The sequence below is a fragment of the Coregonus lavaretus genome (genome assembly GCF_964263955.1).
Source record: "Coregonus lavaretus genome assembly, contig: HAP1_SCAFFOLD_2940, whole genome shotgun sequence".
NCBI classification, from domain to species: Eukaryota; Metazoa; Chordata; class Actinopteri; order Salmoniformes; family Salmonidae; genus Coregonus; species Coregonus lavaretus.
The window spans coordinates 41780-65000 of record NW_028159455.1 but is presented as its reverse complement, the minus strand read 5'-3'; the positions used below and the strand labels follow the sequence as shown (position 1 = coordinate 65000).

General features: G+C 44.9%; 1 pseudogene across 1 annotated transcript in view; it reads left to right on the top strand.

Annotated features, from left to right (window-relative positions):
* Nucleotides 1–23221, top strand: part of LOC311122827 (ryanodine receptor 1-like) — a 70745-nt pseudogene that overhangs the window by 5750 nt on the left and 41774 nt on the right. Inside the window, exons 8-23 of the transcript in view lie at nucleotides 689–824; nucleotides 2444–2539; nucleotides 2723–2841; nucleotides 3090–3223; nucleotides 10594–10835; nucleotides 13654–13846; nucleotides 14702–14918; nucleotides 15044–15148; nucleotides 15303–15406; nucleotides 16533–16616; nucleotides 17358–17517; nucleotides 17797–17944; nucleotides 18096–18301; nucleotides 18757–18931; nucleotides 20323–20531; nucleotides 22325–22668. The product of the transcript in view is annotated as a ryanodine receptor 1-like (transcript). The remainder of the gene's footprint in view (nucleotides 1–688; nucleotides 825–2443; nucleotides 2540–2722; nucleotides 2842–3089; nucleotides 3224–10593; nucleotides 10836–13653; nucleotides 13847–14701; nucleotides 14919–15043; nucleotides 15149–15302; nucleotides 15407–16532; nucleotides 16617–17357; nucleotides 17518–17796; nucleotides 17945–18095; nucleotides 18302–18756; nucleotides 18932–20322; nucleotides 20532–22324; nucleotides 22669–23221) is intronic.

Here is a 23221-nt window from a genome sequence, read left to right as displayed (position 1 = left end):
TGACCACGTGGGTATATGATCTAACCCTATGACCACGTGGCTATATGAACTAACCCTATGACCACGTGGGTATATGATCTAACCCTATGACCACGTGGGTATATGATCTAACCCTATGACCACGTGGCTATATGAACTAACCCTATGACCACGTGGGTATATGAACTAATCTTATGACCACGTGGGTATATGTTCTAAGCCTATGACCACGTGGGTAATGATCTAACCCTATGACCACATGGCTATATGAACTAACCCTATGACCACGTGGCTATATGAACTAACCCTATGACCACGTGGGTATATGAACTAACCCTATGACCACGTGGCTATATGAACTAACCCTATGACCACGTGGGTATATGAACTAACCCTATGACCACGTGGCTATATGATCTAACCCTATGACCACGTGGCTATATGAACTAACCCTATGACCACGTGGCTATATGAACTAACCCTATGACCACGTGGCTATATGAACTAACCCTATGACCACGTGGGTATAGGATCTAACCCTATGACCACGTGGGTATATGATCTAACCCTATGACCACGTGGGTATATGAACTAACCCTATGACCACGTGGGTATATGAACTAACCCTATGACCACGTGGCTATATGAACTAACCCTATGACCACGTGGGTATAGGATCTAACCCTATGTGTGTCGACCTCTCCATCAGGGTATGATCACCATCGTGCTAGAGTGTATCGACCGTCTGAATGTTTACAACACTGCTGCTCACTTCTCTGAGTTTGCTGGAGAGGAGGCCGCTGAGTCCTGGAAGGAGATCGTCAACCTGCTTTATGAGCTGCTGGGTATGACTAAGAGTTTTCTTTCACAGAAATGTGTCTTCTGCTTTATCCCGCTGTTTATCAGCTTAGAATAGATCAGATTGGAACACGTTTGAGGAAATTCATTGTGGAGCAAAACAATATACATACTAAAGCACAAAACATTGAATCACTCATATTTTTAAAAAAAGACACCAAACAAATGCATGAGGAGGTGGAGGCATGCTGAATACTGTTGATGTTGATGATTCAACATATCTCTCCCTCCCTCTCAGCCTCTCTGATCAGATGAGGTGTAGGCATTCTGAATAATGTTGATGTTGATGATTCAACATACACTATATGTCCGAAAGTATGTGGACACCCCTTCAAATTAGTGGATTCGGCTATTGCAGCCACACCCGTTGCTGACAGGTGTATAAAATCGAGCACACAGCTATGCAATCTCCATAGACAAACATTGCCAGTAGACTGGTTTTACTGAAGAGCTTCAACGTGGCACCGTCATAGGATGGTACCTTTCCAACAAGTCAGTTTGTCAAATTTCTACCCCGGCCAACTGTAAATGCTGTTATTGTGAAGTGTAAACATCTAGGAGCAACAACGGCTCAGCTGCGTGGTGGTAGGCCACACAAACTCACAGAACGGGACGCCGAGTGCTGTAGCGCATAGCGCGTAAAAATCGTCTGTCTTCGGTTGCAACACTCACTACCAAGTTCCAAACTGCCAAACTGCCTCTGGAAGCAACATCAGCACAAAAACTGTTAGTCGGGAGCTTCATGAAATGGGTTTCCATGGCCGAGCGGCCGAGCAGCCGCACACAAGCCTAAGATCACCATGCGCAATGCCAAGCATCGGCTGGAGTGGTGTAAAGCTCGCCGCCATTGGACTCTGGAGCAGTGGAAACTCTCTGGAGTGATTAATCACCCTTCAACATCTGGCAGTCCGACGGACGAATCTGGGTTTGGTGGATGCCAGGAGAACGCTACCGTCCCGAATTCATAGTGCCAACTGTAAAGTTTGGTGGAGGAGGAATAATGGTCTGGGACTGTTTTCATGGTTCAGGCTAGGCCCCTTAGTTCCAGTGAAGGGAAATCTTAACTCTACAGCATACAATGACATTCTAGACGATTCTGTGCTTCCAACTTTGTGGCAACAGTTTGGGGAAGGCCCTTTCCTGTTTCAGCATGACAATCCCACCGTGCACAAAGCGAGGTCCATACAGAAATGGTTTGTCAAGATTGGTGTGGAAGAACTTGACTGGCCCGCACAGAGCCCTGACCTCAACCCCATCGATCACCTTTGGGATGAATTGGAACGCCGACCGTGAGCCAGGCCTAATCGCCCAACATCAGTGCCCGACCTCACTAGTGCTCTTGTGGCTGAATGGAAGCAAGTCCCCCCGCAGCAATGTTCCAACATCTAGCGGAAAGCCTTCCCAGAAGAGTGGAGGCTGTTATAGCAGCGAATGGGGGACCAACTCCATATTAATGCCCATGATTTTGAAATGAGATGTTTGACGAGCAGGTGTCCACATACTTTTGGTCATGCAGTGTATATCCATCCATCCATATCTATCTACATATACAGGTGTCCACATACTTTTGGTCACGTAGTGTATCTCTCCCTCTCCTCCCTCCCAGCTTCTCTGATCAGGGGGAACCGCTCTAACTGTGCGCTGTTCTGTGATAACCTGGACTGGCTGGTCAGCAAACTGGACCGGCTGGAGGCCTCTTCAGGTACGTAAGAGTTCTGCTCAATGCCACCCACCATGGCTAGGTTGCAGGAGTTTTTTTCCTGGTTTAGGCTATGTAGTTACTCATTAGGGAAAATCTCAGGGCGCTACCCATTTCATATCTGATTTGAACGTTTCTTTCAGCACAGGACTGCATTCATCATCCATTTTCTCTCCCTGTCTCCAGGTATCTTGGAGGTGCTGCACTGTGTCCTGATTGAGAGTCCAGAGGTTCTGAACATCATTCAAGAGAACCACATCAAATCCATCATCTCTCTGCTGGACAAACATGGCAGAAACCACAAGGTCAGTGATGTCTGCGGGGATGTTTCGATGTTTGCACATCTGTAGGGTCTGGATAGGTGTAAGCAGTGTAGTGGTGGAACTTCCATCATATAGCTGCCACCTTAAATATCTGCAAACATCAAATGGTCAAGGTGCCAAGGGGAAGGGGTAGGGAGTGAATCGGGACCAGCTGAGTTACTTTCCAGTTTGAAACCCACACTTCCTTGACTTTCATCACATTTCCCTGGCTCTGTCTATCTTTCCCGTAGGTGTTGGACGTCCTCCGGTCCCTTTGTGTGTGTAACGGTGTCGCTGTAAGGTCCAATCAGAACCTCATCACAGAGAATCTATTTCCAGGTCGCGACCTCCTGCTGCAGACTAACATCGTCAACTACGTAACCAGGTAATATATAATATATACTGTATATACAGTGCCTTCAGAAAGCATTCATACCCCTTGACTTATTCCACATTTCGTTGTTCAAAATTGATCCATCTACACACAATACCCCACAATGACAAGGTGAAAACATGTTTTTAGTAGTTTTTTTTGCAGTTTTACTGGAAATGATTCACACCCCTGAGTCAATAGATGTTAGAATCACCTTTGGCAGCGATTACAGCTGTGAGTCTTTCTGGGTAAGTCTCTAAGACCTTTGCACACCTGGATTGTACAATATTTGCACATTATTCTTCAAACTCTGTCAAGATGGTTGTTGATCATTACTAGACAGACATTTTCAGGTCTTGCCATAGATTTTCAAGCCGATGTAAGTAAAAACTGTAACTCGGCCACTCAGGAATATTCAATGCCATCTTAGTAAGCAACTCCAGTGTAGATTTGGCCTTGTGTTTTAGGTTATTGTCCTGCTGAAAGGACAATTTGTCTCCCAGTGTCTGTTGGAAAGCAGACTGAACCAGGTTTTCCTCTAGGATTTTGCCTGTGCTTAGCTCTATTCTATTTATTTTTATTTGTTTTAACTCCTGTAGTCCGATGACAAGCATACCCATAACATGACGCAGCCAGCACCATGCTTGACAGTATGAAGAGTGGTACTCAGTGATGTGTTGGATTTGGCCCAAACATAAAGGAAATTCCTTTGCCCATTTTTTGGCAGTTTTACTTTAGTGCCTTATTGCAAACAGGATGCATGTTTTGGAATATGTTTATTCTGTACAGGCTTCCTTCTTTTCACTCTGTCGTTTAGGTTAGTATTGTGGAGTAACTACAATGTTGTTGATCCCTCCTTAGTTTTCTTCTATCACAGCCATTAAACTCTGAAACTGTTTTAAAGTCACCATTGGCCTCAGGGTGAAATCCCTGAGCAGTTTCCTTCCTCTCTGGCAACTGAGTTAGCAAAGATGCCTGTATATTTGTAGTGACTGGGTGTATTGATACACCATCCAAAGTGTAATTAATAACTTCACCATGCTCAAAGGGATATTCCATGTCTGTTTAAATTTTTTTTTTTACCAATCTACCAATAGGTGCCCTTCTTTGCGAGCCATTGGAAAACCTCCCTGGTCTTTGTGGTTTAATCTGGGTTTGAAATTCACTGCTCGACTGAGGGACCTCACAGATAATTGTATGTGTGGGGTACAGATATGAGGTAGTCATTCAAAAATCATGTTAAACACTATTATTGCACACAGAGTCCATGCAACTTATTATGTGACTTGTTGACGTCTACGGGATCGGTGTCCCGTATACGGGACGTTCGAGCTAACGTGCGCTAATCTGATTAGCATGACTGTTGTAAGTAACAGCAAACTTGCCAGTCTTATATAGGTAAATGTTGTGAAATTGTTAGATATGACTTGCTAGAAGCACAAGCATTTCGCTACACCCGCTATAACATCTGCTAAACATGTGTATGTGACAAATAAAATTGGATTTGATTTGATATGGGCAGAAAGCTTAAATTCTTGTTAATCTAACTGCACTGTCCAATTTACAGTAGCTATTACAGTGAAAAAATACCATGCAATTGTTTGAGGAGAGTGCACAACAACAAAAAACTTATCACGGCAACTGGTTTGATACATTCACCTCTGAAGGTAAATAATGTACTTACATTCAGTAATCTTGCTCTGATTTGTCATCCTAAGGGTCCCAGAGATAAAATGTAGCATAGTTTTGTTTGATAAAATCCATTTTTATATTCAAATGTAGGAACTGGTTTCTACATTTTGAACCCCTGCTGTCTCTGGCTCCACACCCACCCCGCCCGGCCATCTAGATGTGTGAAAGTTAGTGTATAAGCTAATGATCAAATCAAATCAAATCAAATTTTATTGGCCACATGCGCCGAATACAACAGGTGCAGACATTACAGTGAAATGCTTACTTACAGCCCTTAACCAACAGTGCATTTCTTTTTAACAAAAAAAGTAAAAATAAAACAACAACAAAAAAAGTGTTGAGAAAAAAAGAGCAGAAGTAAAATAAAATAACAGTAGGGAGGCTATATATACAGGGGGGTACCGGTGCAGAGTCAATGTGCGGGGGCACCGGCTAGTTGAGGTAGTTGAAGTAATATGTACATGTGGGTAGAGTTAAAGTGACTATGCATAAATAATTAACAGAGTAGCAGTAGCGTAAAAGGATGGGGTGGGGGGGCAGTACAAATAGTCCGGGTAGCCATGATTAGCTGTTCAGGAGTCGTATGGCTTGGGGATAGAAGCTGTTGAGAAGTCTTTTGGACCTAGACTTGGCACTCCGGTACCGCTTGCCGTGCGGTAGCAGAGAGAACAGTCTATGACTAGGGTGGCTGGAGTCTTTGACAATTTTGAGGGCCTTCCTCTGACACCGCCTGGTATAGAGGTCCTGGATGGCAGGAAGCTTGGCCCCAGTGATGTACTGGGCCGTACGCACTACCCTCTGTAGTGCCTTGCGGTCGGAGGCCAAGTAGTTGCCATACCAGGTGGTGATGCAACCTGTCAGGATGCTCTCGATGGTGCAGCTGTAGAATTCTTTGAGGATCTGAGGACCCATGCCAAATCTTTTCAGTCTCCTGAGGGGGAATAGGCTTTGTCGTGCCCTCTTCACGACTGTCTTGGTGTGTTTGGACCATGATAGTTCGTTGGTGATGTGGACACCAAGGAACTTGAAGCTCTCAACCTGTTCCACTACAGCCCCGTCGATGAGAATGGGGGCGTGCTCAGTCCTCTTTTTTTTCCTGTAGTCCACAATCATCTCCTTTGTCTTGGTCACGTTGATGGAGAGGTTGTTGTCCTGGCACCACATGGCCAGGTCTCTGACCTCCTCCCTATAGGCTGTCTCATCGTTGTCGGTGATCAAGCCTACCACTGTTGTGTCGTCGGCAAACTTAATGATGGTGTTGGAGTCGTGCCTGGCCATGCAGTCATGGGTGAACAGGGAGTACAGGAGGGGACTGAGCACGCACCCCTGAGGGGCCCCCGTGTTGAGGATCAGTGTGGCAGATGTGTTGTTACCTACCCTTACCACCTGGGGGCGGTCCGTCAGGAAGTCCAGGATCCAGTTGCAGAGGGAGGTGTTTAGTCCCAGGATCCTTAGCTTAGTGATGAGCTTAGAGGGCACTATGGTGTTGAATGCTGAGCTGTAGTCAATGAATAGCATTCTCACGTAGGTGTTCCTCTTGTCCAGGTGGGAAAGGGCAGTGTGGAGTGCAATAGAGATTGCATCATCTGTGGATCTGTTGGGGCGGTATGCAAATTGGAGTGGGTCTAGGGTTTCTGGGATAATGCTGTTGATGTGAGCCATGACCAGCCTTTCAAAGCACTTCATGGCTACAGACGTCAGTGCTACGGGTCGGTAGTCATTTAGGGAGGTTATCTTAGAGTCCTTGGGCACGGGGACTATGGTGGTCTGCTTGAAACATGTTGGTATTACAGACTCAGTCAGGGACATGTTGAAAATGTCAGTGAAGACACTTGCCAGTTGGTCAGCACATGCTCGGAGTACACGTCCTGGTAATCCGTCTGGCCCTGCGGCCTTGTGAATGTTGACCTGCTTAAAAGTCTTACTCACATCGGCTACGGAGATCGTGATCACATAGTCATCCGGAACAGCTGGTGCTCTCATGCATGCTTCAGTGTTGCTTGCCTCGAAGCGAGCATAGAAGTGGTTTAGCTCGTCTGGTAGGCTTGTGTCACTGGGCAGCTCGCGGCACAATCCTGAGAGTGTGTAAACTTACATTTTGTATTACCATATCATTTTTGTATGTTCTCTATAGTTATGTACTTGAAAATGTATCAATTGACCAATTCGGCACATTTGGGCAGACTTGATACAAAATAGTCCAGTATTGCAATGCTTCACTGGATCAATCTGAAACTTTGCACACACACTGCTGCCATCTAGTGGCATTTGTTGTTGTTGCCTAAACTGCAATATTATATTGTGGCCTTTCTCTTGCATTTCGAAGATGATAAAATTTTTGTTTATAGAGAACGCATGTTTTTTTGTTTGTATTATCTTTTACCAGATCTAATCTGTTATATTCTCCTACATTAATTTCAAATTTCCTTTCAAAGTGTTTCCTTTCAAATGGTATCAAGAATATGCATATCCTTGCTTCAGGTCCTGACCTACAGGCAGTTAGATTTGGGTATGTCATTTTAGGCGAAAATTGGAAAAAAGGGTCAGATCCTTAAGAGGTTAATTAAGCACATTTTTACTCCTGAACTTATATAGGCTTGCCATAACAAAGGGGTTGAATGCTTATTGACCCAATACATTTGTGACCCACCACCTGGATTCGGTCCTATCTAGCAAAATGTGAATAACATTTTTTTTACATTAGATAAAAGTAGAGACTCAGAGCTAGAAATTGGTATATCATACACTGCAGTTGAGGAACAATGGGAAAGTAATTCTGCTTTGAAAGTTGATAAACGTGTAAGCCCACTTTTGAGAAAATGGCCCTTGAATGTTTTGGTATCTACTGGAGAGCTCTTCTTTGTCTACACCCATTCAACATTGTTCACACCCTCTTAAGCCTTAGCCCCACCCATCTCTTTAAGGATTCACATGTGAGGCCATGTGCTAAACAGAGTGACTAGTGTAGTAAACAACCAAAGATTTCAAGACTAAAAGTAGTATATTCTATTATGTTCCTGTTCTATCCCATTCTATTCTATTCTGTTCCTGTTCTATCCCATTCTATTCTATTCTGTTCCTGTTCTATCCCATTCTATTCTATTATGTTCCTGTTATATCCCATTATATTATATTCTGTTCCTGTTCTATCCCATTCTATTCTATTCTGTTCCTGTTTTATCCCATTATATTATATTATGTTCCTGTTCTATCCCATTCTATTCTATTCTGTTCCTGTTTTATCCCATTCTATTCTATTCTGTTCCTGTTCTATTCCATTATATTCTATTCTGTTCCTGTTTTATCCCATTATATTATATTCTGTTCCTGTTCTATCCCATTCTATTCTATTCTGTTCCTGTTCTATCCCATTCTATTCTATTCTGTTCCTGTTTTATCCCATTATATTCTATTCTGTTCCTGTTTTATCCCATTCTATTCTATTCTGTTCCTGTTCTATTCCATTATATTCTATTCTGTTCCTGTTCTATTCCATTATATTCTATTCTGTTCCTGTTCTATTCCATTATATTCTATTCTGTTCCTGTTCTATTCCATTATATTCTATTCTGTTCCTGTTTTATCCCATTCTATTCTATTCTGTTCCTGTTCTATCCCATTCTATTCTATTCTGTTCCTGTTCTATCCCATTCTATTATATTCTGTTCCTGTTCTATTCCATTATATTCTATTCTGTTCCTGTTCTATTCCATTATATTCTATTCTGTTCCTGTTTTATCCCATTCTATTCTATTCTGTTCCTGTTCTATCCCATTATATTATATTCTGTTCCTGTTCTATCCCATTCTATTCTATTGTGTTCCTGTTCTATTCCATTATATTCTATTCTGTTCCTGTTCTATCCCATTCTATTCTATTATGTTCCTGTTCTATTCCATTATATTCTATTCTGTTCCTGTTCTATCCCATTCTATTCTATTCTGTTCCTGTTCTATCCCATTCTATTCTATTCTGTTCCTGTTCTATCCCATTATATTCTATTCTGTTCCTGTTCTATCCAATTCTATTCTATTCTGTTCCTGTTTTATCCCATTCTATTCTATTCTGTTCCTGTTATATCCCATTCTATTCTGTTCCTGTTCTATCCCATTCTATTCTATTCTGTTCCTGTTCTATTCCATTATATTATATTCTGTTCCTGTTCTATTCCATTATATTCTATTCTTGTTCTATTCCATTATATTATATTCTGTTCCTGTTCTATCCCATTCTATTCTGTTCCTGTTTTATCCCATTCTATTCTATTCTGTTCCTGTTCTATCCAATTCTATTCTATTCTGTTCCTGTTTTATCCCATTCTATTCTATTCTGTTCCTGTTATATCCCATTCTATTCTGTTCCTGTTCTATCCCATTCTATTCTATTCTGTTCCTGTTCTATTCCATTATATTATATTCTGTTCCTGTTCTATTCCATTATATTCTATTCTTGTTCTATTCCATTATATTCTATTCTGTTCCTGTTCTATTCCATTATATTCTATTCTGTTCCTGTTTTATCCCATTCTATTATATTCTGTTCCTGTTCTATCCCATTCTATTCTATTCTGTTCCTGTTCTATCCCATTCTATTCTATTCTGTTCCTGTTCTATCCCATTCTATTCTATTCTGTTCCTGTTCTATCCCATTCTATTCTATTCTGTTCCTGTTCTATCCCATTCTATTCTATTCTGTTCCTGTTCTATCCCATTATATTCTGTTCCTGTTCTATCCCATTCTATTCTATTCTGTTCCTGTTTTATCCCATTCTATTCTATTCTGTTCCTGTTTTATCCCATTCTATTCTATTCTGTTCCTGTTCTAGCCCATTCTATTATATTATGTTCCTGTTCTATCCCATTCTATTCTATTCTGTTCCTGTTTTATCCCATTCTATTCTATTATGTTCCTGTTCTATCCCATTCTATTCTATTCTGTTCCTGTTCTATCCCATTCTATTCTATTCTGTTCCTGTTCTATCCCATTCTATTCTATTCTGTTCCTGTTCTATCCCATTCTATTCTATTCTGTTCCTGTTCTATCCCATTCTATTCTATTCTGTTCTTGTTCTATTCCATTCTATTCTATTCTGTTCCTGTTTTATCCCATTCTATTCTATTCTGTTCCTGTTTTATCCCATTCTATTCTATTCTGTTCCTGTTTTATCCCATTCTATTCTATTCTGTTCCTGTTTTTCCCATTCTATTCTATTCTGTTCCTGTTTTATCCCATTCTATTCTATTCTGTTCCTGTTCTATCCCATTCTATTCTATTCTGTTCCTGTTATATCCCATTCTATTCTATTCTGTTCCTGTTCTATCCCATTCTATTCTATTCTGTTCCTGTTCTATCCCATTCTATTCTATTCTGTTCCTGTTCTATCCCATTATATTATATTCTGTTCCTGTTCTATCCCATTCTATTCTGTTCCTGTTCTATCCCATTCTATTCTATTCTGTTCCTGTTATATCCCATTCTATTCTATTCTGTTCCTGTTTTATCCCATTATATTATATTATGTTCCTGTTTTATCCCATTCTATTCTATTGTGTTCCTGTTTTATCCCATTATATTATATTCTGTTCCTGTTCTATCCCATTATATTCTATTCTGTTCCTGTTCTATCCCATTATATTCTATTCTATCCCATTGTGGTCTAAGAGTTGCACAATATTTGTTTCTATCTGTAGTGTGAGGCCCAACATCTTCCTGGGAACCTGTGAAGGCTCTACTCAGTATAAGAAGTGGTACTTTGAGATGATGGTAGACTACGTTGAGCCCTTCGTGACAGCCACACCCTCTCACCTGCGTGTGGGCTGGGCCCTGACAGAGGGGTACTCACCCTATCCCGGGGGTGGAGAGGGCTGGGGGGGCAACGGGGTGGGGGATGACCTCTACTCATACGGCTTCGATGGACTGCACCTGTGGTCAGGTACGCTTTACTTCCTATTGTTATCATGTCAATGTTTTGCCTCGGGTTTATAATGTAAACGATATTTAGTCTACCTCACGTATAGCGTAAGACCAGGCTTCCATTCAGTCACTTGCAACACATATTGAAATGCGTTAGTAGCATTTTCATGGCAAATATGTATGGCTTGACAAAGATAGAAGAGTTGACTGCAGCACGTACAGTATGGAACCAGACCGCAGCACGTACAGTATGGAACCAGACCACAGCACGTACAGTATGGAACCAGACCACAGCACGTACAGTATGGAACCAGACCACAGCACGTACAGTATGGAACCAGACCACAGCACATACAGTATGGAACCAGACCACAGCACGTACAGTATGGAACCAGACCACAGCACGTACAGTATGGAACCAGACCACAGCACATACAGTATGGAACCAGACCACAGCACGTACAGTATGGAACCAGACCGCAGCACGTACAGTATGGAACCAGACCGCAGCACATTCAGTATGGAACCAGACCACAGCACGTACAGTATGGAACCAGACCACAGCACGTACAGTATGGAACCAGACCACAGCACGTACAGTATGGAACCAGACCGCAGCACATACAGTATGGACCAGACCACAGCACATACAGTATGGAACCAGACCACAGCACGTACAGTATGGAACCAGACCACAGCACGTACAGTATGGAACCAGACCACAGTACGTACAGTATGGAACCAGACCACAGCACGTACAGTATGGAACCAGACCGCAGCACATACAGTATGGACCAGACCACAGCACATACAGTATGGAACCAGACCACAGCACATACAGTATGGAACCAGACCACAGCACGTACAGTATGGAACCAGACCACAGCACGTACAGTATGGAACCAGACCACAGCACATACAGTATGGAACCAGACCACAGCACGTACAGTATGGAACCAGACCACAGCACGTACAGTATGGAACCAGACCACAGCACATACAGTATGGAACCAGACCACAGCACGTACAGTATGGAACCAGACCGCAGCACGTACAGTATGGAACCAGACCGCAGCACATTCAGTATGGAACCAGACCACAGCACGTACAGTATGGAACCAGACCACAGCACGTACAGTATGGAACCAGACCACAGCACGTACAGTATGGAACCAGACCGCAGCACATACAGTATGGACCAGACCACAGCACATACAGTATGGAACCAGACCACAGCACGTACAGTATGGAACCAGACCACAGCACGTACAGTATGGAACCAGACCACAGTACGTACAGTATGGAACCAGACCACAGCACGTACAGTATGGAACCAGACCGCAGCACATACAGTATGGACCAGACCACAGCACATACAGTATGGAACCAGACCACAGCACATACAGTATGGAACCAGACCGCAGCACGTACAGTATGGAACCAGACCGCAGCACATTCAGTATGGAACCAGACCGCAGCACATACAGTATGGAACCAGACCGCAGCACATTCAGTATGGAACCAGACCGCAGCACGTACAGTATGGAGCCAGACCACAGCACGTACAGTATGGAACCAGACCACAGCACGTACAGTATGGAACCAGACCACAGCACATACAGTATGGAACCAGACCACAGCACATACAGTATGGAACCAGATCGCAGCACATACAGTATGGAACCAGACTGCAGCACATACAGTATGGAACCAGACTGCAGCACATACAGTATGGAACCAGACCACAGCACATACAGTATGGAACCAGACTGCAGCACATACAGTATGGAACCAGACCACAGCACATACAGTATGGAACCAGACCACAGCCCATACAGTATGGAACCAGACCGCAGCACATACAGTATGGAACCAGACCACAGCACATACAGTATGGAACCAGACCACAGCACATACAGTATGGAACCATACCACAGCACATACAGTATGGAACCAGACCACAGCACATACAGTATGGAACCAGACCGCAGCACATACAGTATGGAACCAGACCACAGCACATACAGTATGGAACCAGACCACAGCACATACAGTATGGAACCAGACCACAGCACATACAGTGTGGAACCAGACCGCAGCACATACAGTATGGAACCAGACCGCAGCACATACAGTATGGAACCAGACCACAGCACGTACAGTATGGAACCAGACCGCAGCACATACAGTATGGACCAGACCACAGCACATACAGTATGGAACCAGACCACAGCACGTACAGTATGGAACCAGACCACAGCACGTACAGTATGGAACCAGACCACAGCACGTACAGTATGGAACCAGACCACAGCATGTACAGTATGGAACCAGACCGCAGCACATACAGTATGGAACCAGACCACAGCACATACAGTATGGAACCAGACCGCAGCACATACAGTATGGAACCAGACCACAGCACATACAGTATGGAACCAGACCGCAGCACATACAGTATGGAACCAGACCGCAGCACATACAGTATGGAACCAGACCACAGCACGTACAGTATGGAACCAGACCGCAGCACATACAGTATGGACCAGACCACAGCACATACAGTATGGAACCAGACCACAGCACGTACAGTATGGAACCAGACCACAGCACGTACAGTATGGAACCAGACCACAGCACGTACAGTATGGAACCAGACCACAGCATGTACAGTATGGAACCAGACCACAGCACGTACAGTATGGAACCAGACCACAGCACGTACAGTATGGAACCAGACCGCAGCACATACAGTATGGAACCAGACCGCAGCACATATAGTATGGAACCAGACTAGTATTTCAGTTGTCCCCTGACTCCTCCCCTCTCCCCTCCAGGTCACGTCCCCCGCCAGGTGGCGTCGCCCAATCAGCATGCCCTGGCAGCTGATGATGTCGTGTCGTGCTGTCTGGATCTGAGCGTGCCCAGTATCTCGTTCCGTGTCAACGGCCACCCGGTCCAGGGCATGTTCGAGAACTTCAACGTAGATGGACTGTTCTTCCCCGTCATCAGCTTCTCTGCTGGAGTCAAGTAAGATGGAATAATATATATTATAATATAATATATAACAATATGGGGGATAGACTTGATTGATTAATTGATTGATATTTTGCCTACCTAAGGTGAATGTGCTCGTGGTAAATAGCTCTGGATGAGGTGTAATGTTGACCAGACAGCCAGACAGACAGTTAATGATGAGAGTAAAGGGGAGATGGCCGGGGACCAGGGACTCAGCAGCACCAGGGCTCAATGCGCTTCTGATCCTGAGACTTACAGAAAGAGTCTGGTCAGGTCTCGTGTTCATGCAAAACTCCTGGCCCTATAAATGATCCCACCGTATATCCTGTCTCCTGACCCTTAAGATGACCCCACTGTATTTCCTGGCCCTTAAAATCACCCCACTGTATTTCCTGGCCCTTAAAATGACCCCACTGTTTTTCCTGGCCCTTAAAATGACCTCACTGTATTTCCTTGCCCTTAAAATGACCCCACTGTATTTCCTGGCCCTTAAAATCACCCCACTGTATTTCCTGGCCCTTAAAATGACCCCACTGTTTTTCTTGGCCCTTAAAATGACCCCACTGTATTTCCTGTCTCCTGGCCCTTATAATGACCCCACTGTTTTACCTGTCTCCTGGCCCTTAAAATGACCCCACTGTTTTACCTGTCTCCTGGCCCTTAAAATGACCCTACTGTTTTTCCTGGCCCTTAAAATAACCCCACTGTATTTCCTGTCTCCTGGCCCTTAAAAATGACCCCACTGTTTTACCTGTCTCCTGGCCCTTAAAATGATCCCACTGTATTTCCTGTCTCCTGGCCCTTAAAATGACCCCACTGTTTTTCCTCGCCCTTAAAATGACCCCACTGTATTTCCTGTCTCCTCAGAGCTCGTTTACTGTTGGGTGGTCGCCATGGAGACTTTAAGTTCCTGCCCCCCCCGGGCTATGCCCCGTGCTACGAGGCTCTGCTACCCAAGGAAAGGATGAGGATCGAACCCATCAAGGAGTACAAACACGACTTTGACGGAGTCCGAAACTTGCTGGGGCCAACCCAGTCCCTCACACACACCTCCTTTACCCCCAATCCCGTAGACACTGTTCAGGTAAGACACACACCCTGTCCCTAGCCCGAACCCTGTTCAGGTACCAAATAAGGCTGTCCATTTACTCCTCTTCCCTTTGATCTGCGGACCTCTGACCTTTAACCTTTACCCTGTGTGTGCTCCAGATCGTGTTGCCGCCCCACCTGGAGAAGATCAGGGAGAAGCTGGCAGAGAACATCCATGAGCTGTGGGCCATCACCCGCATCGAGCAGGGCTGGACTTATGGAATAGTGAGTCTGCTACCCTTAACGGACAGAAAATACTGCTACAGCAACGCTTGGATAGTGGCACTGATCACCGGGCAGACATGGAAAAAGGCACCCTATGGGCCCTGGGGCCCTGGTCATGTAATAACCCTGTCTGTCTGTTTCCTCCCTCCTCCAGTTCAGAGACGACAACAAGAAGCTGCATCCCTGTCTGGTAGACTTCCAGACCCTTCCGGAACCTGAGAGGAACTACAACCTGCAGATGTCTGGTGAAACACTCAAGTAATAATATAATATAATAATATAATAATATAATGTAATATAATAATATAATATAATGTAATGTAATATAATAATATAATATAATGTAATATAATAATATAATAATATAATGTAATATAATAATATAATATAATGTAATGTAATATAATAATATAATATTATGTAATGTAATATAATAATATAATATTATGTAATGTAATATAATAATATAATATAATGTAATATGATAATATAATAATGTAATGTAATATTATAATATAATGTAATATAATGTAATATAATGTAATATAATAATATAATAATGTAATGTAATATAATAATATAATGTAATATAATAATATAATAATGTAATGTAATATAATAATATAATAATATAATGTAATATAATAATATAATAATATAATGTAATATAATAATATAATGTAATATAATAATATAATAATATAATGTAATATAATAATATAATGTAATATAATAATATAATAATGTAATGTAATGTAATGTAATATAAGGGAGGAACTACAACCAGTGGATGTCTGGGAAAACACTGAAATCAGTGTCCCTGTCCTTAGTTGTCTACTGCTTCCAGCTGTGTCGTACGCCCTGACAATAATAGATGTGCTGAGCCCTTGGCTGGTTTCCCATAGCCAGAGAATGTCAAATGAAAGTGCCTTTTAGTCCAGGAATAATGTAAAGGTAATGTAACGTAAAGGTCCCCAGTCAGTTGGTCTGTAAAGTGTGTATCCCTGTGTGTGTAAAGGTCTCCAGTTTGTTTGTAGTGTGTGTATCCCTGTGTGTGTAAAGGTCTCCAGTTTGTTTGTAGTGTGTGTATTCCTGTGTCGGTCCCCAGTTGGTCTGTAATGTGTCTAATGTGTGTCTCTGTGTCGGTCCCCAGTTGGTCTGTAATGTGTCTAATGTGTGTATCTTTGTGTCGGTCCCCAGTCAGTCCCCAGTTGGTCTGTAATGTGTCTAATGTGTGTCTCTGTGTTGGTCCCCAGTCGGTCCCCAGTTGGTCTGTAATGTGTCTCTGTGTCGGTCCCCAGTCGGTCCCCAGTTGGTCTGTAATGTATCTCTGTGTCGGTCCCCAGTTGGTCTGTAATGCTGTATCTCTGTGTCTCTCCTCCAGGACTCTGCTGGCCCTGGGCTGCCATGTGGGCATGGGAGATGAGAAGGCTGAGGAGAACCTGAAGATAATCAAAATGCCAAAGACGTAAGTCCCTTCCTCCCATCTTCCCATCTTCCCACCCTCTCTCTCTCTCTCTCTCTCTCTCTCTCTCTCTCTCTTTCTCTCTCTCTCTCTCTCTCTCTCTGTCTCTCTCTTTCTCTCTCTCTCTCTGTCTCTCTCTTTCTCTCTCTCACTCTCCCTCTCTCTCTCTTTCTCTCCCTCTCTCTCTCTTTCTCTCCCTCTTTCTCTCTCTGTCTCTCTCTCTCTCTCTCTCTCTCTCTCTCCCTCCCGCCTTCCCTTCTTCCTTTCTTCCTTCCTTTACACTACTGCCAATAGAAATCTATATCTCACCCTCTCCTCCCCTCCCTGCCCCTCCTCTCTCTCTCTCTCTCTCTCTCTCTCTCTCTCTCTCTCTCTCTCTCCTCCCCTCCCCTCCCCTCCCTACCCCTCCTCTCTCTCTCTCTCTCTCTTCCCCCTTCCCCTCCCTACCCCTCCTCTCTCTTTCTCTCTCTCCTCCCCTCCCCTCCCTGCCCCTCCTCCCCTCCCCTCCCTGCCCCTCCTCTCTCTCTCTCTCTCTCTCTCTCTCTCTCTCTCTCTCTCTCTCTCCCCCCTCCCCTCCCTGCCCCTCCTCTCTCTCTCTCTCTCTCTCTCCTCCCCTCCCTGCCCCTCCTCTCTCTCTCTCTCTCTCTCTCTCTCTCTCTTCTCCCCTCCCTGCCCCTCCTCTCTCTCTCTCTCTCTCTCTCTCCCTCTCTTCTCCCCTCCTCTCCCTGCTCCTCCCTCTCTCAGCTATATAATGAGCAATGGATATAAACCCGCCCCCCTGGACCTGAGCCACGTCAAGCTGACGCCCAATCAGAACCAGCTGGTGGAGAAGCTGGCAGAGAACGGCCACAATGTGTGGGCGCGGGACCGCGTGCGCCAGGGATGGACTTACAGCATCGTGCAGGTATCCTCCTTCACACCATTCAGAATAAACACTGCTCCCAAGTACTTTAATCCTCCACTAGGATAAACAATATTTAGTCTGCAGTAGTCTTGGTCAGATCAGGTCTGTGTGCAGGCTTTTATCTCCATTACCACAACATGATCATCCTCTCCTTTCATTCTACATTGTGTTATTAGCATGTCCATGGCTGATACAACAGAACTCCCCCTACAGGTGTATAGGCAACACTATAAAAAGTTATTATGGTGAAATATATGATTGTTTTCTTCCTGTGCCCAGGACATCATGAACAAGCGTAACCCACGTCTGGTTCCTTATAACCTGCTGGATGAGAGAACCAAGAAGACCAACCGAGACAGCGTTAACAACGCTGTGCGCACTCTCATTGGCTATGGATACAACATCGAGCCTCCAGACCAGGAGAGCAGTGAGTCTATGGTGTTGTCTTGCTAATGAAGGACTGGAGGAGAAACGAGGTCTCCATACGCAAATCTCTCCCTCCTTCTCTCTCACTGTCTCTCTCTCTCTCTCTCTCTCTCTCTCTCTCTCCATCTCTCTCTCTCTCTCTCTCTCTCTAGCTGGCCTTGGCCTGGACGACGTGCGTGGGGATAAGGTGCGCATCTTCCGTGCTGAGAAGTCGTACGCGGTCACGTCTGGGAAGTGGTACTTTGAGTTTGAGGCAGTGACGACCGAAGAGATGAGAGTGGGCTGGGCCCGACCCAACGTCAGGGCTGACAATGAGCTGGGAGCAGACGAGCTGGCCTGGGTCTTCAACGGAAAAACGGTATGTCACAATCACTGGCAGTCTAGAGCTGGGTTAGGCTAGGGCCACACAGGGATGTCATGTAAAAAAATGTAGGTCATCCATTAACGGATGATGAACAACAGAGACGATTCTCTGGGAAAGGGTGTCTACCCATGCTACTCGCCCAAACACATGATGAATGAATAAACGAGTTAATGTGTCTTTGTGTATCCGTAGGCCTAGAATCTTTACCAAGCCATTAGTCCAGAGATGTTTTTTTTTTTTTATGATTCTTTACCAAACCAGTGTATTCACATTTACATTTTAGTCATTTAGCAGACGCTCTTATCCAGAGCGACTTACAGTTAGTGAGTGCATACATTTTTCATACTGTATTAATACATTTTAGTTTACTTTTTCATAGTTTCATATTTATATTACAGATTTCTTTCTTTATTTTATTTATCTAACTTTGAATTTGCTTGTCCCTCCAGGCCCAGCGCTGGCACGTGGGTAATGACCCGTTTGGTCGCCAGTGGCAGTCAGGTGACGTGGTGGGGTGTATGATCGACCTGACCGAACAGAACATTATGTTCACCCTGAACGGAGAGATGCTCATCAGCGACTCTGGCTCCGAGATGGCTTTCAAGGACATAGAGATAGGAGAAGGTAAGAGTGGTGTTGTCACGGTTCAATATACACTGTGTAGAGGTTTGGGGAGCTACAGGGTGGTTTAATACAGGCTGTAGGGGTCTGGGGAGCTACAGGGTGGTTTAATACAGGCTGTAGGGGTCTGGGGAGCTACAGGGTGGTTTAATACAGGCTGTAGGGGTCTGGGGAGCTACAGGGTGGTTTAATACAGGCTGTAGGGGTCTGGGGAGCTACAGGGTGGTTTAATACAGGCTGTAGGGGTCTGGGTAGCTACAGGGTGGTTTAATACAGGCTGTAGGGGTATGGGGAGCTACAAGGTGGTTTAATACAGGCTGTAGGGGTCTGGGGAGCTACAGGGTGGTTTAATACAGGCTGTAGGGGTCTGGGGAGCTACAGGGTGGTTTAATACAGGCTGTAGGGGTCTGGGGAGCTACAGGGTGGTTTAATACAGGCTGTAGGGGTCTGGGTAGCTACAGGGTGGTTTAATACAGGCTGTAGGGGTATGGGGAGCTACAGGGTGGTTTAATACAGGCTGTAGGGGTCTGGGTAGCTACAGGGTGGTTTAATACAGGCTGTAGGGGTCTGGGGAGCTACAGGGTGGTTTAATACAGGCTGTAGGGGTCTGGGGAGCTACAGGGTGGTTTAATACAGGCTGTAGGGGTCTGGGTAGCTACAGGGTGGTTTAATACAGGCTGTAGGGGTATGGGGAGCTACAGGGTGGTTTAATACAGGCTGTAGGGGTCTGGGTAGCTACAGGGTGTGCAGCGGTATCATACATGGTTCCATCCCAGCGGTATCACACATGGTTCCATCCCAGCGGTATCACACATGGTTCCATCCCAGCGGTATCACACATGGTTCCATCCCAGCGGTATCACACATGGTTCCATCCCAGCGGTATCACACATGGTTCCATCCCAGCGGTATCACACATGGTTCCATCCCAGCGGTATCACACATGGTTCCATCCCAGCGGTATCACACATGGTTCCATCCCAGCGGTATCACACATGGTTCCATCCCAGCGGTATCACACATGGTTCCATCCCAGCGGTATCACACATGGTTCCATCCCAGCGGTATCACACATGGTTCCATCCCAGCGGTATCACACATGGTTCCATCCCAGCGGTATCACACATTTTCCATCCCAGCGGTATCACACATGGTTCCATCCCAGCGGTATCACACATGGTTCCATCCCAGCGGTATCACACATGGTTCAACCATTAGTTGATGGTTTAAACAAGGTGCGCCAGTGCTGGGCTGGATTAGAATGCTGCATGCACTACAGATCTCCAGGACCTGGTTCAGAACGTGAACTCTCCTTCAGCTCCGTTTCCCTATGGGCCCTGGTCAAAAGCAGTGCACTATATAGGGAACCTAACTCTCCCCTTCTACCTCTCCAGGCTTCATCCCAGTATGTACCCTGGGCCTGTCTCAGGTGGGCAGGATCAACCTGGGTCAGAACGTCAGCAGCCTGCGTTACTTCGCCATCTGTGGTCTCCAGGAGGGCTTCGAACCGTTCGCCATCAACATGAAGAGAGACATTACCATGTGGTTCAGCAAGAGCCTGCCACAGTTCGCCCCCGTGCCAACTAACCACCAACATATTGAGGTACTGACCCAATAACCACCAACACATTGAGGTATTGACCCAATAACCACCAGTATAATGAGATACTGACCCACTAACCACAAACCCATTCAGATATTGACCCACTAACCACCAACATATTGAAATAATGACTCACTAACCAGTGACACATTGAGGTACTGACCCAAAAACCACCAACACGTTGAGGTAGTTGACCCACTAACCAACAACACATTGAGATACTGACCCAATAACCACCAACACATTGAGGTAGCTTACCCAATAACCACCAACACATTGAGGTACTGACCCAATAACCACCAACACAGTGAAGTAGCTGACCCAATAACCACCAACACAGTGAAGTAGCTGACCAACTAACCACCAACACATTGAGGTACTGACCTACTTACCACCAACACATTGAGGTACTGACCCAATAACGACCAGTACATTGAGATACTCACCCAATAACCGCCAGTACATTGAGACACTGACCCAATAACCACCAACACATTGAGGTACTGACCCACTAAACACCAACACATTGAGGTAACTCACCCACATTTGTGGTACTGACCCAATAACCACCAGCACATTGAGGTAGTTTACTAAATAACCACCAACACATTGAGGTACTGACCCAATAACCACCAACACATTGAGGTAGTTGACCCACTAACCACCAACACATTGAGGTACTGATCCACTAACCACCAACACATTGAGGTAGCTGACCCAATAACCACCAACACATTGGGGTACTGACCCAATAATCACCAACACATTGAGCTAGTTGACTTAATAACCACCAACACATTGAGGTACTGACCCAATAACCACCAACACATTATGATATTATATAATATATGCCATTTAGCAGACACTTTTATGCAAAGCGACTTTCATTCATGCGTGCATACATTTTAAGTATTGGTTGTCCCGGGAATTGAACCCACTATCCTGGCGAACTGAGCTACAGAGGACCACATTGATAACCACCAACACATTGAGGTTGCTGACCCACTAACCAGCAACACATTGGGGTACTGACCCAATAATCACCAACACATTGAGCTAGTTGACTTAATAACCACCAACACATTGAGGTACTGACCCAATAACCACCAGTACTTTGAGATACTGACCCACTAACCACCAACACATTGAGGTAAGACCCACTAACCACCAGCACATTGATGTACTGACCCAATAACCACAAACACATTGAGGTAGCTGACCCAATAATCATCAACACATTGAGGTACTGACCCATATACAGACAGACTAAGGATACTATGATTTGGGTATCATGTATCAGACTAGGGATACTAAGATTTGGGGTATCATGTATCATACAGCGTTCGTTGAGTCTAACTTATTGAAATCAAATCAAACTATTTATATAGCACATTTCTTACAACAAATTAATTTCAAGGTGCTTTCAGCTTTATTTAGAAAGGGAATCATCATCATTTAGTTAGAGAGGCTTTATTTAGAGAGGGAATCATCTCGCCACTTTGAGGAAATGTACTTGACCCCTAAAATGAAATGTGACTTAAGTGTTTCTTATATACAGTAGGAGCTACATGTATTGAGTAAAACCCATTGTAGAGATATGATACTTCCAGAGGAGGTTGATTGCAGGTAGGTATGACTTGAGATATGCAACAACAGTAAGTCATGCTTGACATGGAATACGTTTTGCAGGAGGTTCTAGTGATGAGACGGGAGGTTTCTTTAGTGATCTAGGAGTTTTCTTGTATTTCCCTGTCACTGTTGTTCATGGAGCTCTCTTCTTCTCTCCCCTCCAGGTGTCACGCGTGGACGGGACAGTGGACAGTGCTCCCTGCCTGAAGCTGAGCCACAAGACATTCGGCTCCCAGAACGCCAACACTGACATGCTGTTCCTCCGCCTGAGCATGCCCGTGGAGTTTGACGAAGTCTTCAAGATCCCAGCCGGGACCACGCCCCTGACCCACAAGTTGACCATCCACGAGGATGAGGTTCTGGAGGTGGAGCCGGACTCAGAGTTTGAGGTTCTGAAGAAGTCGGCCAGTAAGAAGGAGCAGGAAGAGAAGGAAAAGGAACCATCTGTCGCCAAGGAGACGCCCGAGATAGAGAAGGACACGGTGTCAGAGAAGGGCAAGAAGAGAGGGTTAGTAATGACTGATGGGGATGTGTAGAGGAGAACAGAGGGTTAGGAGTGACTGACGGGGATGTGTAGAGGAGAACAGAGGGTTAGGAGTGACTGATGGGGATGTGTAGAGGAGAACAGAGGGTTAGGAGTGACTGATGGGGATGTGTAGAGGAGAACAGAGGGTTAGGAGTGACTGATGGGGATGTGTAGAGGAGAACAGAGGGTTAGGAGTGACTGATGGGGATGTGTAGAGGAGAACAGAGGGTTAGGAGTGACTGATGGGGATGTGTAGAGGAGAACAGAGGGTTAGGAGTGACTGACGGGGATGTGTAGAGGAGAACAGAGGGTTAGGAGTGACTGACGGGGATGTGTAGAGGAGAACAGAGGGTTAGGAGTGACTGATGGGGATGTGTAGAGGAGAACAGAGGGTTAGGAGTGACTGACGGGGATGTGTAGAGGAGAACAGAGGGTTAGGAGTGACTGACGGGGATGTGTAGAGGAGAACAGAGGGTTAGGAGTGACTGATGGGGATGTGTAGAGGAGAACAGAGGGTTAGGAGTGACTGATGGGG